The sequence below is a fragment of the Ornithodoros turicata genome, unplaced genomic scaffold (assembly GCF_037126465.1).
Source record: "Ornithodoros turicata isolate Travis unplaced genomic scaffold, ASM3712646v1 ctg00001198.1, whole genome shotgun sequence".
Lineage (NCBI taxonomy): Eukaryota > Metazoa > Arthropoda > Arachnida > Ixodida > Argasidae > Ornithodoros > Ornithodoros turicata.
This window is the reverse complement of record NW_026999498.1, coordinates 82,860-104,322: the sequence shown is the minus strand read 5'-3', so window position 1 is coordinate 104,322 and position 21,463 is coordinate 82,860.

Sequence of the window (21,463 nt, the reverse complement as noted above, 5' to 3'; positions counted from 1 at the left end):
CTAGGTATCTGGAAACAAAACAACGTAGGTCAGTAATGAAATATTAGTGGAGACGTGGAACGGCGTCAGAAGAAAGAGCGCATTTCGTAGGTTAAGCCCCGAACACAACTAGCAACTATAGTCGAGATGCACTAATTCGGGTGACACGAACGGTATAGACTGCAATAGTTCACAGGACCGAGTCATCACACTGTGACTTTGCATATCAGTGACTTCTCTAAATCCCCTCACAGGTGTGCGATGCGGATATCGAAATATTGAGCATTGACGTAAAATACCCAGGGGGAACCCCTGACGCACATGGCGGAACAGCGCCCTCAGCATGGCATTTGCTGCCGGGATGATCCCACAGAGAGGGCGCTGGCTCTTAGGCAAGCTTACACTTGTATGTGATACTTGCATTATATAAAAGGGATTTTCTTAACTCCATATAGATTTCTAATTTCCTTACTATAAGGGGGATGTGAATTCTGTTTTTCCGTACGGTATATACGGCGCGGAAATGGCCGTGAGTAAGCGCGTACTCACTGCTTCTTGGTTTTGCTGCCTTATTTGCTGCCGATGGCCTGCACAAGATAATGTGTGCGCGTTTATAAAGAAATCACCAAGTGATAAGGGGGTTTCTGAGGTTATCTCCGATCTTTCCAAAACCGTTAATTAGAACTACGTTCGCTTCAAAGATATCAATGCGTGCGCAGCGCTACACAATATTTGCATGCGGAACAACGTCCGCCTGAGCGACGAACCTGCGCAAGATGAACTGTTTGACACAGGGCCTGCCCAAGAGGTTTCCCAAGTGGCACTTAGGAAGGAAGCACAACACTAGCGTGACAATATTTGCCGACAGTTGTTACTTGCGTAATCGTCTGCGCGTGACATTTGCAATAGCAGCTCCGTACATTTCTTAATAAAGGAATTTAAAAGGTTATCAAGTCTACTATAAAATACTTTTGAATACGCACCTCGCGCGGTACGTACCATGGACCGCTGGAGGATACTGCATGAATCCGAGGGCTTCTAGCGCTGCTGCTTGACTTTCTGCAGCTGCGGTACACGCTCCGTGGAGCGAGCAAGTGAAGTCAAAGCCTGCTGCTGCTCCTGCTGCATTCTCAAGAATTCTTGCCCGTACTCTACGGGCGCCTGTTGCCGTGCTTGTCTCTGCAGTCCTAGCAGAAGGAAGGAATGCCATCGTATTCATTAGTCGTAGCCATTAATAGCCATGGCATCAGGCGTGTGCCCTGCTCAGGTGATTTTATGGCGTAGTGTTGACGACTGTCTCGGTAGTGCTGTCGAGAAAATTCAATATTGATTTTCTCGGCAATCACAACTTATACTGAGCTCAAAACATGCTAAGCGGATAAGATCACTATATCGACTATGGCATCTTATTTGGTACGGAATCCGTGTCGGGTAATGCCGGAACTGCACTGTAATGGGCAATAAATGCGACAGCGCACTGTGAGCGTGCTAACAGTATACAGAAAGCCCTTGTAAAGGTTGACTGTCTCTTCGTACGCTTTGATCTCCAGCGTATCCGGAATGTCTTTCAGACGAGACCTATTCATGTGCATGTCGGCTTCATTCTCTTTGCGTAGTTTTCTTCTGTTTTGGTTGTTGACTGCAGTGATGGGCACCAACAACTCATCAAGCAGTTAAACTACCACTGTTTACATAGTGTAACTGAGACTACGAACTCACCACATTTTACCAAGAATCTGTGAAACTGCATCAGTTTCTTCGTTAAAATTGTCTCAACTACGTTTCCCAGTACATTTCCGTTTGACTTTCTGCAGCTGCGGCCACACGCTCCGTGGAGCGAGCAAGTGAAGTCAAAGCCTGCTGCTGCTCCTGCTGCATTCTCAAGAATTCTTGCAGGTACTCTACGGGCGCCTGTTGCCGTGCTTGTCTCTGCAGTCCTAGCAGAAGGAAGGGAAAAAAATCGGGTGACAACCTTCATAACATCGAGCACAGCTCGCCACAAACATGCGGGTAACATATGTTCCTTCCTCTCGTTTCCCTCAAGTGGTACGGGCAGTGTGCTCCTACTGTGATGGCGCTAACTAGGAAACAAGAAAAAGAAGAACGAGGGAGAATGTCAATATATGGCGCATCCGTGACCTTAGATGCAAATCTCGTGATCCTTAAAATACATGTGGCACAGGAACAATTGTTTATAGGTTACTAGTGACTGACATCATCCTGATTAGACCTGCTTTCATCGTTTTGTGAGGCAGAAGCGGCCTCGGGCGGGGCCATATAAATGACCGTTGATGCGGACTTCGAGGCTGGCGGTGCCCGTATCCCGAACTCCTGAGTCTCCTGCATCCCGGTCGTCGCCACTTGCCCTATCATAGAGGCGAGCCGCTCCTCCAGCTCAGAGAGCGATTCTTTCGGAGGAGGACCTGCTTCCGTCCCCCGCGTGTGGTGTGAGATGCGAGCTGCCTTGGCTTTGGTGCCGTTTTTCCAGTCAGTCCACGTCTAAAAGTTCCCATTAAACACAACTTCAACCAAGCAATCGGATATTGCAATCGTCACTGCTGCCGCGAATTTTGAGATTTTTGTTGGTGCTTCGTATCTGATACTAATTTACGCACCTCTCGACGGGTTTCACTGCACCACTGCTGGCGTTCAAACGTGCAGCCAGCTCGCACCAGTCCCTATTTCTGTCTTGCGATATGTAGCTAGCGGACAGCCCACCTGTAAAGAGATTACGGTGCTCGCCCATATAATCGAGCATAATGTGAAACTGCTTCGAGGTGGGACGTGAAGCGCGGACCGGTGAATCTATCGCATATAGAGGAAATTATGCAAAAAACAGAAGCACAGTTTTTTTTGCGTCGTCTTTTATTGCCTATATTTGGTTTTATTTCCAATGGCTTCATCGTCGTCGCCTGGGATGCGCGTGACGGTGACGTTAACATGTCGACGGGCTGAACGATGGTAAATAACCCAAGCGCGCGATCGTTCGACGTAACCCGATATTATGGCTGGCTAGAAATATCAAAATTGGCATGTATCGTTTAAGCCGCCTCGATCGCTTCGCCTGCCGACACTGTCGGTGGCCCGTAACTACATATTGTAACTACGCAACGGATCGGGAAGTTGTCAGTGGTTCCTTTGCCTTTGCCCTTCACACCTTCGACTACTTTTCACTGCATGTATTCACTGTCAGCGCTGGAAAAATTGGCCAGAACGGAAAGCCGCTGTGGAATGTAGAAAAAAAAAACATCAAACAAAACAAAGGGGGCGGGGGGGGGCGGAATAGTTCAGGCTTTCCTCAAGGGAGAAGGAAGAAGCAGTCATGGCCGTAGTAACCAGCATTACACACGTTGCTAGCTTTTGAGTGTCGGAACCTGCCTGGCAGCAGTCGTCTTCTGGTGGTTCGTGTTAAAAGTTGCTCTTTTTCACGCCCGGCGTCGGGAACTTGGCGCCCCCATCGCCCGGCAGCAGCCGCAGTAGCCCCCTCCTGCACTCATGGTTGGGTCGCCGCAGGAGGGAGACCCCCACGTATAGCTGTGCGTGGCTTTCCCGTGTCTGGGGAAAGGGGGATCCTGGCGGTTGAGTAGACCCGGAGGTTGTTTTGGACCCTTCGGGGCCCCTCCAGGAAAGCAACACACCGCTTTGGCCCCTGCTTCCCATAGACGGGTGGTCCTGGAAGGCCCGGCCAGGACTATTCAGCTAGTCGCCATCTCCCTTTTCATCACTTTCTCTTCCTTGGTCTCCTTCTTTCTCTCCTTTTCCTCTTTTCACCTTCTTTGGCGGCAAGGGTCAACCTTGGGCAGTCTTTCACTCTCCAGAAGCTGCGCTTGGGTATAGTGTAGGCGTACCTGCTACTGCGTCAAACGCGGTCCCCTGGTTGGGCTCCGTGGTGGGCGGCAGGACTCTTGCATCGAATTGTATTGTCACCTTTATGGCTTCCTCTTCTTTAAAACCCCGAGATCGGAATCGGAAACGGTTCCGCACCGAGTACCAGCAAATTGATTTAAATACTTCAACACCCGAACCATGGTTTGCAAAGTTTCTCGTTGTCCACTCGAATGATGACACAAGACCACTGTCAAAGGTATCTCCTTTTGTAATAGCGAAAGCACTTGAACAGCTGACAGGTAAAGAATACAATGCCAAGAAACTGGGCTCTGGGGATATCCAGGTCCATGTTGAAAAGCGAGAGCAAAGCAGTGCGCTTCTTTCACTGACAAGCATCAATGAGATATCTGTCACAGTAAGTTCACACTGGAGTCTCAACATTGTTAAAGGAGTAATTTCTGAGAGCGACCTTCTTGACTGTTCGGAATCGGAACTTCAAGAAGGCCTACAACAGCACGGTGTGGTAGCCGTAAAGCGGATAGTCATGCGTAGGGATGGGAAAGAAATCCCAACAAAGCACATAATCCTTTCTTTCAAGCTCCACAAGCTGCCAGACACAATCAAAGCCGGTTACCTCAGTTGCAATGTGAGGGCTTACATCCCAAATCCGAGTCGCTGTTACAAGTGCCAGCGGTTTGGCCACGGTTCTCAGGTATGCCGTAGGCAGCCCGTCTGTGCTAAGTGCTCCGGCAAAGACCATTCGTCTGAGTCGTGCAGCAATGACTTTCAGTGTGCCAATTGCAAGGGTAACCACCCTGTTTACTCCAGATCATGTCCTTGTTGGAAGGAGGAGAAACAGATCCTCAAGCTGAAAACGGAGCAAAATATCACATACAGTGCAGCAAAGGCACAATTGGCGTTCCATAAGAAAGGAGCCTTCTCTGATGTGGTGCGCAGGGGAGTGGCACCACTCAGAGTATCGGTGGAGACCCAGACCTCTGGGGCTCCCCTCCACACTCCCCAACACAAAGAGAGGGACACTGAGGGTTCTCCTCCAGTGGCCTCTCAGACGAACAGCCAGGGAGATGCAATGTTAACCTCAGAGGAGGTTGCTGCATCCCCTTCCGTTTGGGACGGGATTGCCATGGGCCTGCCTCAAAACACGAGTCAGAGCATGGATCTCGATGACGACGACTGCTGCTCTCAGAAGTCGTCTTCGAGTCTACCAAGTTTTTCCATGGGCAAGGAACAGAGAGGGAAAAAAGCTGGCCGAGGACGAGGAGGAAAAGCCAAGGAACAACAACAAAGGGTTCCTCCACCGAGAATACAAGCTCCTTAATCCCTCCGCATTCATGGACAGTTGTTCCACGAGGTCTTTACGCCTTAGAGTAGTCGTTCAGTCCATATTCTTTTTCCTCTTCTGTGCATTTCTTATGGGTTCCCAGAGCATTATTCAGTGGAATTGCCGGGGTTTGCTGAAAAATCTTGATGACGTCCATGATTTGGCAGACAAACATCATGCTGTCTGTTTCTGTCTCCAAGAAACAAATTTGATTCCAGACACGCCTTTCCACCTCCGACGGTGGAACGTTTATCGTAAGGACCGAGCAGACACGGCACGTGCTTCCGGAGGTGTGGCCATTCTCACAGCCAGAACACTTCCCACGAGAGACGTTCCACTTTCCACAAACCTTGAGGCCATCGCTGTACAGATCTGCACTGACCGTGTAGTGACGGTATGCTCTTTATACCTACCGCCATCAGTCAGGGTCGAACAGAGACAGCTTGAGGATCTTATTAATCAGCTCCGATCGCCTTTTCTAGTACTAGGAGATTTCAATGCGCATCATTTGCTCTGGGGTTGTTCCAAAGTTGACACCCGAGGCAAAATGTTTGAGAAATTATTAGCATCCTTGCCTATCTGCCTGCTCAATGCAGGAAACGCTACTCATGTTAATGCTGCTTCGCAGTCCTTTTCAGCCATAGATATTTCGCTGTGCAGTCCATCTGTATTTCAGGACATTTCATGGACAGTGGACGAAAACCCCTATGGTAGCGATCACTTCCCTGTCGTTTTAGAGATCAATCGACCATCAGGTGCTATTAGAACCCGCCCACCTCGTTGGAAGATACAGTTAGCAGACTGGAACCTCTTTAAACAAGAAGCCACACTTTCTATAGAGTCCCTCCTTGGGCTGAACATTAATGACGCAAATAACTATGTAACAGACACACTTGTAAAAGCAGCAACCAAGTCCATTCCACAGTCATCAGGTCAACTGCCCAGGCGTTGCAAGCCTTGGTGGTCAGAGGACTGTGGAAATACACGAAAAGAGCAGAACCGTGCTTGGGGTAAGTTCCGGCGGTATCCAACCCCAGCAAATCTACTGGCGTTTAAGAGAGCTCGAGCAAAAGCTAGGTGGACACGCCGACAAGCAAAGAGTGAATCGTGGAAGGGTTTTGTCTCCTCCTTGAATAGCAATACCCCAACTAAGGTTGTGTGGGATAGATTAAAGAAAATAAAGGGCAGTTACACAAGCTTCTCTATTCCTCTCTTGGAGAGGAATGGTACGGTGTGCCAAACTTTAGAAGAACAGGCAGATGTCTTGGGAGAACACTTCCAGAGCGTTTCTTCCTCCTCTCACTACACCAGGGATTTCTTAAAAGTCAAAGATGATGCTGAGAAATTCAAAATTACATATGGCACCAATGACAGACATGCTTTTAATAAACCATTTTGTTTGATGGAGCTGCTGCGTGCTCTGTCGTCCCCAAAACAAACAGCACCAGGGCCAGATCGAATCACGTACAGCATGTTGCAGCACTTATCAAAAACATCACTAGAAGGTCTTCTGCACTTTTTCAATTCAGTTTGGAATCAGGGTGAACTCCCATCTCGTTGGAAAGTGGCGACAGTCGTTCCACTTTTGAAGCCAGGGAAAGATCCTTCCAACGCATGTAGCTACAGGCCTATAGCCCTTACATGTTGTTTAGGCAAAACGTTCGAGCGCATGGTTAACTACCGCCTGATGTACTTCCTCGAAGAAAATGGATGTCTCGACAGGTATCAGTGCGGATTTAGAGCCGCCCACTCAACCACTGACCATCTGCTGCGGTTGGAAGCTGTCATCAGGGAAGCGTTTGTCAGAAAACAGCATTGTATTTCCATATTTTTCGATATTCAAAAAGCATACGATACAGCATGGCGATATGGTATCGTTCGCGACTTGTACAATTTCGGTGTACGCGGTCGTATGCTCCGCTGCATCGCAAATTTTCTACAGGACAGAACATTTAAAGTCCAGTTGGGCACATCACTCTCACGTTCTTTTATTCAGGAGAACGGTGTCCCACAGGGTTTCGTTCTGAGTGTCACACTCTTCATAGTCAAAATGAACTCTATTGTGCACGCTATTCCGCCATCCGTCATGTACTCACTATACGTTGACGATGTTCAGATATCTTGTTCGTCTACATGCATTTCAAGATGTGAGAGACAACTCCAGCTCTGTGTGAACAGATTAGCAAAATGGTCATCTGAGAATGGATTTAATTTCTCACCTGGGAAAACGGTTTGCGTACCCTTCTCAAGAGTAAGGGGTATGTTTCCTGAGCCAGAACTTAAAATGAATGGCCAAGATATTACGGTCAAATCTGAGCATAAATTCCTGGGTATACTTTTTGACCGCAAGCTCACTTTCAACCCTCACATAAGGAACCTAAAAAGTAAATGTGGGAAATCGCTGAACATTCTCAAAATCTTGTCACACAGATCCTGGGGTGCAGACCGTGAGGTTCTGCGTCGCATCTACACATCTTGCATCCGTTCCAAGCTTGACTATGGATATGTCGTGTACGGCTCTGCACGAAAGTCCGTCTTGAGAGCTCTAGACCCTGTCCACCACCAGGGACTGCGACTGGTCTTGGGAGCGTTTCGCACATCGCCGGTCGAGAGTCTCTATGTGGAGTGCAACGAGTGGTCATTAGAAAGGCGGAGATTTTACCTTGCCTCCACATATGCACTAAAAGTACGAAGTTATCCACAGCACCCAGCTTTCTCTTGTGTTACTCAGACACGCTGCAAACAGTTATTTCTTAACAAACCGTCATGTACACCTCCTTTCAGCTTGCGAATCCTGCAGGAAATTGAAACACACAGTTTTTCAGAGTACGATTCTACGCCTGTAGGAACTAGTGGGAGGATTGCCCCGTCTTTTGAACAACTGTTCTTAAACAAGTCTTCAGTCGTTCCTCCTTTTAGCATGCGAGTTTTACGAGAAGTTGAATTTTATGATTTTACCCACTACAACACTCCGCTTTTGCAATCTGGTGGGAGCCTGCCTCCATGGCAACCACCACCACATTCCAACTCTTCACTGACCAAGTACAGAAAAAGTGATACTTCCACGACTGTGTTGCAGCAGGAGTTCGAGAGTTTAAGGGAAAGCTTTGGAAAGCACGTGGCGTTTTACACGGACGGATCGAAGACTATGGTGTATCTTGTGGCATGGTAACTGGGACAGTCACAATAACTCGCCGTTTACACAAAGTCATGTCGATATTCAGTGCAGAGGTTTATGCGATCATCATAACACTCAACTATATTCTACAACATTGCATTGCGTCATCAGTCATCTATACAGATTCCCTCAGCTCTTTGCAGGCAATATGTTCAGTCCAAAAAACAAAAAAAAAATTCTTGTGCAGCAAGCACGACGTCTAGCTAATACAATAACTAACATGGGCTATCGTTTAACCCTTTGCTGGGTGCCAAGCCACGTGGGCATACAGGGTAACGAAAATGCGGATCGTGCAGCTGCAGCTGCACTTTCCGCTGTCATAACAGTCTTTGATGTCCCGGTTCAAGACCTCAGGTTATTTTTGATGAATGCTATCAACATAAAATGGCAGAAATTTTTGAGCACACAAGAGCAGAATAAGCTACACTTGGTGAAGCCTCAAACAGGAAATCGCTCGCTAAGTCTTGAAAACAGGTTACACGATGTCTTAAGGTGCAGGTTAAGGGTTGGACACACATACATGACTCACGGGTTTTTGCTACGTGGGGAGGACCCACCTGAGTGCGTGCGCTGCAGAGAGCCCCTTTCTGTCCAACACATTCTAATTACATGCCCATTACATGAAAGTTATCGTCAGCGTCATTTCATTGAATTTTATCGTTACTCTTTACCTCTTCATCCAGCTCTTTTGCTGGGTGATGAGGCTATTGTTCCTTTTACTGCAGTACATAACTTTTTAAAAAAACATTGGATATCTTAACAAACTGTGAAGTTTACAGTGAGCTCTTTTCTTACCCTTTCATGTGTTTTTAGGCCACCACTAGCCAAGTTGTTTTAATATGTGCATTTCAATTTTTAACTGGGTTCATCACATTACCTTGTTGTTTGGGGCATTATAGCCCTAGTTGCTTTCAAAAAGCCCAAATCATCATCATCATCTTTACAGTACCTTTAAGCCACATGTCCGGAATTTATGTTAAACGATTAAAATGCATCTACACTGCGAAAAGCATGCGTAGGAATTTCTTCACTTTAATTCCAATTACCATTAGAGCGCGTCAAAGCTGACCCGCATAATTGGTTCCGTCGTCATATTGACCTCGAATGAAAATTTGGTGTGTTGTGTCTTTACAGGGAACAAAGGACGTTTAAGCCACAAGTTCGATATGCATTACATTAAAAAATCTACATTGCAAAAAAACATGCTTGTAACTTTGTGCATCCTATTTAGTTTCACCATTAGAGCGCGTCCAAGTTGGCTTTCACCAGGACTCCGTTGTCACATCGATCTCGATTAATGAAAATTTGATGAGTTCCGCCTTGACAGGGAACAAAGGACGTTTAAGCCACATTGATTGATTGATTGATTATGTGTTTAATGGCACAAAGGCAACAAAGGCCATAGAGCGCCAAAACCATGGTGAGCGTGTCGGAGATGATTATGGGAAAGATGATGTGAGAGAGAGTGTGTGGTAGTTAAAATCTATCTACAGGTATGAGCGATGAGATTGACGAGGATAAGAGAGAGAAGAGGATGACGACAACAAGCAAGCTAGTGTGACAATGTGTGACAAAAGTGTGACAATGAGATATTTACATGAGTTCAGTGATATTGGATAAAAGCGGAGCAATGCTTATCATCTACATCTGACTAAGAAACCCACATGTGGTCAGAAATTTAATGACGTTATCAAACGGCACAAGAGGAGTGTCACCCAGTAGAAGGGCTGGGTGGAGTGGGACATGGTATCTGTAGAATGCGGTGAAATACTGTTGGCGTTGGTGTTCGAAGTGAGGGCAGGATGCCAGTACGTGCAAGACAGTCAAGCTGTCACCGCAGTGCGCACAAGCTGGCGGATCCTGACCTCTGAGTAGGTGTTGATGCGTGAGCCATGTGTGTCCAATCCTCAGTCTCGCGTAAAGAACTTCGGATGATCTGTTGATGTGTTCAGTCCGATGCGGGGGAGAAACGTGTGGCTGTGTGAGGTGTAGCTTGTTATTTTCTTCCATGTCCCACTCCTGCTGCCACTGTGTGCAGACAGCTCTCTTTAACACTGGCAGGATGTCTTGGTAGGGTAGTCCTAGAGCTGACTCCTCTTGTGCCAACGCTCGCCGAGCCTCACGGTCGGCTCGTTCATTCCCCGGGATCCCAGTGTGGCTGGGGACCCAGCAGAGACAGATTGAAAAGCCTCGGGAACAAAGTTGGGTCGCAAGCGCTCGTACTCGCTTGACGAGGTGATTCTTGCTGTCATAGCATGAAAGCAACGCACGCACAGAGCTTAGCGAATCGGAATAAATCACTGAATTTTGAAGGTCGTTTTGTTGAATGTGAATGTTGAAGGGCGTTTAAGCCACATCTTTCAAATTGATGGTAAATGATGGACAAGCATCTACACTACAACAAACACGCGTGCCACTTTGTGCATTTAAATTAGTTTCCTCATTATAGCGCGTTAAAGTGCACCCGCGTGACGATTCCGTGTCAGGTCGACCTCTATCAATGAAAATTTGATGAGTTCCGCCTTGACAGGGAACGAAGGACGTTTAAGCCACATATTTGAAATTGATGGTAAATGATGGACAAGCATCTACACTACAACAAACACGCGTGGCACTTTGTGCATTTCAATTAGTTTCCCCATTATAGCGCGTTACAGTGTATATACCCACGTGACGATTCCGTGTCAGGTCGACCTCTATGAATGAAAATTTGATGAGTTCCGCCTTGACAGGGAACGAAGGGCGTTTAAGCCACATCTTTCAAATTTATGGTAAATGATGGACAAGCATCTACACTACAACAAACACGCGTGGCACTTTGTGCATTTCAATTAGTTTCCCCATTATAGCGCGTTAAAATGTACCCGCGTGACGATTCCGTGTCAGGTCGACCTCTATGAATGAAAATTTGATGAGTTCCGCCTTGATAGGGAACAAAGGACGTTTAAGCCACATGTTTGAAATTGATGGTAAATGATGGACAGACATCTACTCTACAACAAACACGCGTGGCACTCTGTGCATTTCAATTAGTTTCGCCATTAGAGAGCGTTAAAGTGTACCCACACGACGATTCCGTGTCAGGTCGACCTCTATCTATGAAAATTTGATGAGTTCCACCTTGACAGGGACAATGACGTTTAAGCTACAGCTCTTTTCCCTGAGATGTTTGCATTCGTTACAGGTCTGAAATTTATGGTAAATGTATCATGTATCAACGCTTCAACAAACACGCGTGATAATTCGTTCATCTTAAATATCCTTACCATTGGAGCGCGTCAAAGTTGACCCACAATTGATTCCGTTGTCACATCGACCTGGAGTTTACAGTCAAGAAAGGGCGTTTATGCCACCCCTCCGAAATTTATTTTAAATGATTGACAATAATCTACATTACAACAAACGTGCGTGGTATTGTGCAAAACGGGGATTCCTGTAGCGGTGAAGTAAGTGGGAGTGCAAGGGGAAGTCATCTGCTATTCACATGTTAACTGCACAGGCGATCGCACAGCATTAGGGCAAATAAATCAAACTGAACGCCATGGCAGTGTGGCATAGGTCCAGTACGGCATTATTAAGCCAGAACTCTGACGCTCTCGCCCTGCCGTTACTCTCATACCTACCTCTGTTTAACTACCTCTACAAAAAGAAAAAGAAAAGGAAGAAGAAGAAAAAACAAACAAAAAAGCGAGCAGACCGCGGATCGAACCACGGCCCTCGAAAGCAGAGGAAAACATCTTTACCACAGAGCCAACGCTGCCCGTACCTGCTCGCTCCAGGAATGAAGGTACAGACGCTTCGCAGGCCACACCGAGCTTGTCAATATTTCTTTTGTCGTGGGAACAAAATTGCAGCGTCCCACAACAGCCCACAAAGTTGCAAAGCGTACAAGAGAAATTCAACTTTCATGTCCTACATGCGCATTTTCTGGAGAACCCACTGTTTTAGCCAAGTACAACAAAAAGCACACCAGTGCATTCTGCCATGAAGTCAACACGACGCAAATAAGTCCTCCAGGAACAAAACTGCGACGCTCTTGAGCTTCCATTTCACTAGTACACCATCGATGGGCCTCTCACAGCAACACCCATGTGTGGGCTTTTCTTTCTAAAGCTCAGCGTCAACAGATATTCTAACAAAACCAGGTGGAATGCATTGCTTCAATGGAGGGTAACGAGTACGCCGGTCAAGCCAACTTTAAGAAACCGTGTCCCGGATTTCTGGGAATGAACGATCCGGGATGGTGAGGCGATTGAGCGCGCGATAGTCCCCACAGGGCCTCCAGTCTCCCGTCTTCTTGGGCACCATGTGGAGAGGAAATGCCCATGCGCTGGAAGACTGGCGGACGATCCCAATCTCCAACATGTGTTCAAACTCTGCTCGGGCAATCTTTAGCTTCTCCGGTGCCAGGCGTCTGGGCCGAGCGAAAACAGGAGGTCCTGTGGTTTCGATGTGGTGATAAATGCCGTGCTTGACGGGGCGAAGATCATTAGATGGTGATGTGAGCTCTAGGAAGTCGGTTAAAATGCTTGCATAAGGGGAGTTGGAGTCGGGCTCCAGCACATTCAAGCGGTACGATGGAACCCGGGTGGCTATTCCCGACACGCTGAATGTAGTGGCGCCGTCTGTGAGGCGACGGTGACGCATATCGACGAGGAGGTTGTAGTGGCGCAAGGTCTGCGTCGATGACGGGGTGGGATACATCGGCGATGAGGAAGACCCAACGAAAAACGCGGCGGAGCCCAAAGTCGAAGGTTAGTGAACGCTCGCCGTAGGTGGCGATTGGGGTCTTGTTAGGGGCCTGAAGGGCGGAGCCGTCAAAATGTCGATGACGACGATCAGATGGTGATGCGGGGATGATGCTGACGGCGGCGCCGGTGTCAACCAGGAATTGTGATTTGGAGGAGCGGTCCGAAATGAAGAACAGGCGACCTGGGGCTTGGCCAGCAACGGCGGTCGCCTCTAGTTGCCGGTGCCTGCGTTTCCTTGGAAAACGCAGGGCTCTTCGCACTTGGTTGCAGCTTTGCCAAAGCGTGCGTCATACCAGCACAGTTGGAACTGGGGGCGGCGCCGGGATGGGAAGCGATAGCGTGGTGATGGGGAACGCGATCGGCTAGGGCGGAACTGGCGCTGGCCGGTAGATGAAGGCCGCCGTGAGACAGCGGAGACCTGGGCTCTCAGAAATTCAATTTCGTCTTGAAGTTTGGAGGTAGAAACTGTAGGGGTGGGTTGACAAGGCTCTGAAGTGATGGTTAGGCCCTGAACGAGAGAACGAAGGCGTTGGACTTCTTCTCGGAGCGAAGCGCAGTCAGAACATGGGTGTATTAGCGTAGGTGGAGGCGTGGGGCTGTGGGTAGGAGGAGTTGGAATATGGTTGACGAAGGAAGGAGTGGCTTCCATGATACTGTCCGCCAATTCGGACAGTTCTCGGAGCTGGACGGAGGCGGAGACAGAGAGGATCATCCTTACGGTCTGGGGAAGCCGTTGGAGGAAAAGCTCCTTTAAAATCGATTCGTCCAAGGCGGATGATTCGTCGCCGAGAAGCTGGTACATGCGACGTAAAAACTGCGTTGGAGTGCGATCTCCCAATTATTCTGTTGTCAAGAGCTGACATAAGCGCTGTTACTGTGACTCAGACAGCCTTTTTATAGGCTGCTCCTTAAGCTTGTCATAAGGGTTCGAAGATGGCGGGTTGATGACGATGTCTCGAACTTCCGAAATTACGGTTGGTGAGAGCGCAGTAACGACATGGTGGTATTTGGAGTCTTGGCTGGTTATGCGTCGTTTGCCGAACTCGGCCTCCACGAGGACGAACCACAGTGTGGGGTCGTTATGCCAGAAAGTCAGGAGGTTGAAGTCGGCGACATTTACCTGGGAGGCTGGAAATGACGGTGGCTATGTGGATGGCGGCGGTGTGTCCACCGTGTTCGGCGTGACTGAAGAAGGCGGCCGGTCTGGGGGTGGCATCGTTCGGGTCACCAATTTGTAGGAGCTATGCTACAAATGACCGCACAGGAAACCAGTTGCGGGCAGAAGAGAAGATTTACTGAACGTGAACCAAAAGGGGTGAGCGCGAGCGGGTGAGTCACAGGTGATGCTTGTCGTTGCCGTCGGGCCGCTACACTGTCACTTCCAACAGGACGCCCTTGTGGTCGGAAATGTCCATTGTTTCGATGGTATTAACGTCCCTTACTTTCTGTGCTGTTCGACTTGATACATGTACTCTGTCGATTCTGCTTCCCTCCTTTTTTTTGAGGCCGGTAAAACCCGTTCCTCCGCCACCTGCTATGGTCCACACATCTTGTAATTGGAATTTTTGTACTAAGTGTGTCTATCACCACTACTGTTGGAACGCCTTCCTGATCATGTATCTCTAGTATCAGTTACGCAGTTGAAGTCCCCACCAAGTATAAAATTGCGAGCTCCACTGTAAATACTCTCCCATCCATGTCTTTTTCCAATTGAAGTACTCTTATGCTGCTTGATTATAGGAAAATAATTCCAACCCCTTCTTGAGTTGTGCGTTCCATAGCTCCAGTACGACTTTGTGTTAAATATTTTATCGAATTCCATTGCTTCTTCTTGTTTGTGCCAATGCGCTCTTGAATTAGGATGCAGTTAACTCCCAAAAATTTCGATAGTTCAATTACTTCATTTTGTTTCGGTTTACTTCCAAATCCTCTTGCATTAATTGTTAGAAATTTGAATGTCATAATGGAGTGGAGTGGAGCGGAAGAGACTCAACTGCTTGACACGGTAATATCTTTAACAACTTTGTCTTAGATATCAACCTTCGCCTTTCTGCCACCTTTCTGTGCCGTTCTGGATGCCCTTCTCCTTTTCAAAGCCACACCGCGACCCTTCTTATCAACTTCCTCGCTTTCTTGTACCTTACTTTCCTCTGATGCCATCGTGTGGAAGCTTTCTCCACAGTGAGAATATTGTAACTTGTGACACTGAAGACACGCGTTGTGCTTGTTGCAGAGGAAGCATCATCCGGGCTCGCTTCCTCTTCAACATTGCCTTTGCCAGCCTCGGACCCTCGCTTTTCCCCCTTCCGTTCCTTCACTCTTACTTTCATCATTTGCGCTTCCCTCCACGTCCTTGCTTACCTTCATTTCGTCCTCTAAACATTTTTCTTCTGCCTCTTGCTGCTTATCACAGGCCCCTATTTCCCCCTCTTTCTTTCCACTGACTACTTCATTCATTTTAACTTCACCATCCTTCTCTACCATTTTGGTGCCCGACTTGTTTGCTTCCGCTACAACTTCCTGCTGCTCTGTACTTTCCGAACGTGGAAAGTTCTCCTCTGACACCCATGGCGTACTCTTTGGCTCAACCACGCCTCCCCAAGCCGGTGGTCTTACATCTGGCGGGACGTTCGTCTTTCTTTCCAGATCATTTTTACATTTCCCACACTCCACGTCGTAGTAAGACCCACACCAGCGGCATCATCATGAGCCTTACGTTCAAGAGCAAGATGATCAGTTGCATCACACTTCGCACATCTCTGTGTGGCCCCATGATACAGGCACTCAATTCTGACTCCCCTCACCGCTAAAAAACTTGGAAGGTCCCCATTAAGCTCCATGATCACCAATCTTGTTCCAGTTTTGCAGTCTTTGTGCTCTCCACCAATCCATACTGCCCTAACTCTTTTTCCAAGTCGCTGTCCGGATAATCGAGGGTATCGAAATACAGTTATCCTTCTCATTTTCGCTCCCAAGTAATATGGATCTACCCGTTTTCTACCAATCACTACACCTCCCTCTTCCTTCAGTAACCTGACACCCTCCATATCATTCATAACTACCTCATAGAAGCCATAACCTCGATTCTGTGCACCGTGAACTCTGCCGGGGCCTACCTTCTTACACGCTTCCAAAACATCCTTCCCGAAGTACCCCTGAGGGGCTTTTAGCTTAAAAACCAGGATGCGGTCATCCTGGCTTCCATCCAATATCTCTGCCGGCGTCCCAACGAGACCCGGCTACACCCTGTAAGCCTCTCGGCGCTTGAAACTCACACGCCGAACACACAACTAACAAAATGATACAAAATGTAAACTGAACAATCTCTTGAGAAGGTTTTTAAGTCTAACACCGGAGCTCTCAGAGAACATGTTCACACGCGCCGACGATGACGATTCGATTAATTGCCTGTATCTCGTTGATTAGGCTCAGATGAAAGTCTGGGGAGACATTCTACCCAGTGAGCTGTACGTACTTCTTTAACGGCGATCGCTCGAAGTGCACGCGCTGCTCATATACAGCGTGTTGCTCTAACGTGTCCAGAAATTGTATTTAAAGCGAGCGGTAAAAGAGAAACGAGCGCTACTTTTCAGCTACATGACTAAGAAACAGGTGCTACTAGTGAAGCAATACCTGTTTCTTACTAAAGTAGCAGAAAAGTACCACTTGCTCTTCTTTTATCGCTCGCTTTAAATATAATTTCTGGACACATTAGAGCAAACACCCTGTATATAAACACCCACTCGTGCCCCATATATCTTACACATATTGATCTCCCGACTAAAGTCGGTTAATTGAGGTTGAGTTGTTCAAAATACTCCTTAGGATGACCTGGGGGAAATTTCGGCCAGTTCGTAGTTCTATTTTTGACTCCACGTACGCGCGTGCCGTCTTTGGGCGCGTTAGGCAGGCTCCCGAGCGCCATATCCCGGGTTCTCAGGGGAACGTACCCTTTTTGTCTTCACTTAATAGTGTTTGTGAGGCTATCCGGTAGCCGAGCGCCAGAGCAACTGAGCGCGCGCCACCTATTGAGATTTCTTCTGTCGTCTGCTTTTAAAGGGACTAGGAAATGATTTTTTTTCTCCTTTTTAATCAGAAAGAAAGCATTTTTCCGACTCTAGAACCAAAATTTTACCTTCGTCATGCGAGGAGTATTCTCGGCAGGGAATTTAAACGGAGCGGCGAAGGGAGGACAGCTGGCGCCGCGCCGTGGCGAGCTGCCGAACGGAGACACAGCGAGCAACTTGACGGGACCGCGGCCAGCTCGGCTACACGTCATCGTGACGTGTCGTGGTCCCGCCAGGAGCATGCGCCGTAGGATCCCGCGTATGCGTTCATCGGGAGTGGAAATCTCCATGACGGCAGCTTCTGCGCGATGGTGGCAGTCTATCACAGTTGCATAGTCGCATCCTGTGGTTTTCGTCGACATGCTGAGACGACGTTGGACAGTTGGTTGCCCTAATTTACGTCAATATTGGCTTGGCATTCAATGTCATATGCTTCCCAGTGACAAGACGGACAGCTTTTGATGCCACCAAGGAATCGGACCGCCAGAGTGGAAAGACGATGCGGTGCCATCGACTGCTCGTGTTTGTAGCGGACATTTGCATGATTGAATTTACGAAGGGTACGCTGAATCTTTTCAACGTACTGGATAACGAGCTCAGTGTCGTCTGAATCAAGGTGTAGCACCATCACAATACCTGTCTACACCGGGGAAAGAACATCCACCTAAACGGCGCCAAAGTGTGAGCATTTTTCGTTATTGGGGCTAACAAGGTCTCTCAGTCCGTGTGGTTCAAATGCTATCACAGATTTCAGGATTGCGTAAATGGGTTAATTCTCATCTGCGTGACTCTGAACCTTGCGGCCGCTAAAAGAGAGTAAAAAAAAACACGAAATAGAAGTTAGCGAATCTACTCCCTAAACTCAGGTGCTACACTGTTGATAAAAGTACACTTCGTTTAGCATTATCTTAGAAACCATACTTCAACATAATATTTATGTAATATGTTGAACATACGTATCCGTTCTTTTCTCTTCACTCTTCTGCTTTCATGTTTACAGGGGACTTCCTCAGCAGAGCCTGAAACCCCTTAGGTGAGACAGCATGATCATTGCAGCCCACTATTCAGAGCAGACAAATGGTGTGCACCCTCTTTCCAGATTCCTCTTTGATTCCTTCCTTTTGATTCCTCCTTGCCTACCATTCGGGCTCCGTATATTGTGCACTAGTTATTTTACCTTTTTTGTTATTTGATTTACACTTTGCTTTATCATGTGCACAAATATGATATTGAGAGGGACATTTTCTTGTTTACACTTCTTATCTTATAATCATTGCTCCGTTGGATTACATCATTTGCATTAACCGGAACTGGAGTTGTATGCTGTGTTATTTTCTTCTCTCAAACCAGGGCAGCCCATGTGTATGGCAGCTGAAGTCTTTCACCAGGGTAACATGCCAGAACAACTCCAGCAAGTGCTCTGCAGGTCACCTCTAAATTAAAAGAACCTACCTTTGATGCACTATGTCATCATGAGATTTTGTTCCTGCTACAACTCTGAGCTTTGTTTCACATTGCCAAAAAATAACCCTACCAACCATTATCATACCAGTGGTATACTGCTGTGTTCAACCAGTTCAACTTGCTCTGGGCATCCTGCAAGACTGTGCAGCTACTTCGGCCCTTATATGCTGGTAACACTGGTGCCAATACAGTTGTTACATGAGCTGTGTGACAGTGTAAAATAGAACATATCATGTGTTCTATTAAAAATAAAAGTTATGCATGTATAGCACATAATGTGTATATGTAGATGTTAGGTCTTAGTTATTGTACTATTTGAGCTAAATGTTGACATTTCAGCTGTTTGGGCCTGATGCCCTGGTCCTTGACGCACGCACAAGAGTGCCCACACCCTCGGAGGAGCCTGCACAGCTGAGGACTCTGTCCCGGTGGCAAATGGAACAGTTCTTTCACAACGAAGGCAGATTTCCGCCAGAAGACCAACAAGCAGTTTACTTAAAATAGTACCAATTGCTTGTCGTTTTTTTATTGCAAAATATTGGGCATGCTACGTGACTACTGGGGGTTTTTGCTTCTTTCCAGTTACCTCAACTGGTGACTTCAAGCTTATGTAACACAATAATATAAGATGGCAATGAAGCAGGCGAACTGGTGTCGTTAGATTGTGTCCCTCAGTCTTAGGGTTATGGATGTATTACACAGTATTGGAAACCTGGTTGAACAATAAATTTGTTAAACGACAAACAGTTATTTGAAATAAATACGATGTGCAGAATACTCTTACAGAATACGCTGCAGTTGAGTTTCTGTAGGCATGGTGGTTCGCAATGCTAAATGTTGAGATTTACGACTTGCTCAACATTGAATACAGAATACGTGATGTGCTCATAAATAAATGCTTGCATGAAACATTCTTAGGCACACAAGTCCTTCGACGGAAGGAAATACAGCCATCTGTAGAACAATAAATGCGGAGTAAATCAGAATCGCCTGAAGGCGCGAAGCTGCTTTGAATAATAACAGTAATGATGACGAAGAACACGAGTTGAAACAAAGTAAAACAAAACATTAGACCACCCAGTGTTTTACGATAATTCGTGCAAACAAATCGAGCAACAAAGGGAGCATCTTCCAAATATCACAGTCGCACTTTACAACGCACTTGCTTTGTTGTCAGATTGCCAAAACGTAAACATAACTGCAACTGACAGAAATATAACTGCAACACAAAGCAACCACCTGACACTTTCCATTGGTGACGGCGATACAACCAATACACGTTGCGGTGAATCGCTAGAGGCCCACGTAACTCGTCAGCAAAACTCTCAAAGCCACGGAGGTGCTTGTGTTCCTTGTTGTGAACGGCCGCAGAGCAGAGGACGAGTACATTCGATGAAAAAGTACAGCTCACATGTCATACTTGCCAGCTCAAGTGTAACAAACGATTCACACACAAAAAGCTGTTCATTATAGCGTGTTATCCGAACGCCTCCAACCAAGAAAACGTAATGCTTCAACTTCAACCCTCAGACGCGACGAGAGACCTTGTGACCTTCTATGTGCGACTGGAAGGCGACAGCCAGAGCAGGCTCGCAGCATTACTTGCCACTGCGCAACACCGGTGACGTAACGGGGCACAGAAGTGCGGTCCGTACAGTTACACCATCGACGGGAGAATGTGTGCAGGAGAGGAGGAACGCGGAAGAGACACTTGCAGCGCGCGCTTCTCACAGAGTGGAGCGACTTCGTCCGGAAAAATTTGTGGTATATTAGTTTCTCGGCGGGAAGAACAGTTTCCAGCGTAAAAAAGTATGGGGGGTTCGGGAAATTTCATAGTCCCTGTAAACATAGCAATATCAGCAAGTGCCTCTGAGATCGGCCTTTCAGCGAAATGTAAGAGTTTGGTAGGGAAAGCATTGAGCAAATGAGGTGAAATTGGTTTCTGGAAAACTACAGAGTGTCTATTTATAGGCTATGGACCTAAACTGCATCCAATTGGGGTGGAAATATTTTTAACATTGGAAAGAAATATCGGCAAGTGCCTCGGAGATGGGTACTGCAGCGAAATGTAAGAGGTGTGTGGGGAAAGCATTGAGCAAATGAGGTGAAATTGGTTTCTGGAGAACTACAGGGTGTCTATTTATAGGCTATGAACCTAAACTGCATACCATTGGGTTGGATATATTCTTAACATTGGAAAGAAATATCAGCTAGTGCCTCTGAGATCGGCCTTTCAGCGAAATGTAAGAGTTTTGTAGGGAAATTATTGAGCAAATGAGGTGAAATTGGTTTCTCGAAAACTACAGAGTGTCTATTTGTAGGCTATGGATCTAAACTGCATCCAATTGGGGTGCAAATATTTTTAACATTGGAAAAAAAATATCGGCAAGTGCCTCGGAGATGGCCACTGCAACGAAATCTAAGTGGTGTGTGAGGAACGCATTGAGCAAATGAGGTGAAATTGGTTTCTGGAAAACTACAGAGTGTCTATTTATAGGCTATGGACCTAAACTGCATCCAATAGGGGTGGAAATATTTTGAACATTGGAAAGAAATACTGCCAAGCGCCTCGGAGATGGGCCTTTCAGCGAAAAGCAAGCGTTTGGTAGGGAAATCATTGAGCAAATGCGGTGAAATTTTTTTCTGGAAAACTACAGAGTGTCTATTTATAGGCTATGGACCTAAACTGCATCCCGTTGGGGTGGAAATGTTTTTAACATTAGAAAGAAATATTGGCAAGTGCCTCGGAGATGAGGCTTTCAGCGAAATGTAAGAGTTTGGTAGGGAAAGCATTGAGCAAATGAAGTGAAATTGGTTTCTGGAAAACTACAGAGTGTCTATTTATAGGCTATGG